Raw genomic sequence first — 1,479 nt, 5'->3', positions numbered from 1 at the left:
TATATGTATATTTTTAAATTATTCGTATCGTTTAAAAATCTTCTATGCAATGATGATATTTATAATATTTATATAATCCTATCTTAAAAAACTCTTTTCGTTGAGGCTATTAGAGTACTTCGGTTCGGGAAAATGAAGTATTAAAGTATTAAAATTTTCGTCGCTGATTTCGAGTCAGAATCCAAAATTTGAAAAATTAAAATGGCTAAACCAATATGATAAAAATGTTACAGTTAAAAATCCTCCGATTTTAGCAAAATGTAGCATTAAAGAATGTTCGGGGTCACTGATGCCGAATCCGAAATTAAAATTTGAAAATAAAAATAGCTGAATCGATATAGCTTATGGAAATAGTAAAACTCTTCCAATTTTTGCGAAATGTAGTGTTAGAGGATCTTTGGAGTCGCCAATTTTGAATTCGAATGCAAAATGAGGCTGACCAATATGGCGGAAAGAAATGTTATAAAAATGTTCGAAGTTTTTCGATTTTAGCGAAATGTAGCATAGCAGAGAACTGTCGTTAAAACTGCTAAGCAATCAGCACAAAACATTTTCTGCAAGTGCTAGATCCAGATATTAAAAAATTAATAAAAAATATGAAGCGGCTGGAACTCTGTTAAAAAATTTGAAATATAGCAGACAAAAATATGCAAATTATAAAAGTCTACCAATTTTCGCGAAACGTAGTATTATTAAAAGATTTATGGAATCACTGATTCTAAATTCAGACACAAAATTAGAAAATTCAAAATGGCTGAGCCAATATATGGCTGAACTAATATAGTAGACAAAAATGCTAAAAGTCATCCAATTTCGGCGAAATGTAACAATGGAGGGTTTTCAATTTTTAACTTAAAATTTGGAATTAAGAAATGCTTGATCTAATATGGTGGATGTAAAGAATTTTCAGACACGTTGATTCCGATTAAAAATTTAAAATTTGAAGGGAAAAATAATTAATGTTTTTTGTCTGTTTTCAAAATTTGCAGTAAAAGGTCATCGATTGAAATGTCTCGAAATTAAATGATTTTCTTCCGTTACAAAAAACCATTTATAACAATTGAAATGCCATTTCGTTAGAGATTCATGTCAATTTAATATGAATCATATCGTATAGACCAATTTATAAGAATCAAGATAAACTGAAGGTTATTTTAGGTATCGGGCTATAATTATCACGTAAGATATATATCTAAAACTATTTTATACATATATGTAGTACAGCAAATTTTATATTTGTTGAATATGTTGAAATATATTGAAACTCCAAAATATAGCTTCCGATAAGTTCTGATAAGAATTCTGTCAATGATTTATCGCAAATGACAATTTTGCGATAAATCTTGACGGAATTCGAATTTATTGATCGCTCTTTTATCGCTTACCGATTAATCGATTTCTCAATTATTCTGATGAGATAAAGAAAAAACTTTATACGGTAGAATGCACAAAGCAAATATGCCAATACGCTGGTCACAA

This window comes from Atta colombica, unplaced genomic scaffold (genome assembly GCF_001594045.1).
Source record: "Atta colombica isolate Treedump-2 unplaced genomic scaffold, Acol1.0 scaffold216, whole genome shotgun sequence".
In the NCBI taxonomy this organism is placed as follows: Eukaryota; Metazoa; Arthropoda; class Insecta; order Hymenoptera; family Formicidae; genus Atta; species Atta colombica.
This window is presented reverse-complemented; position numbering follows the sequence as displayed.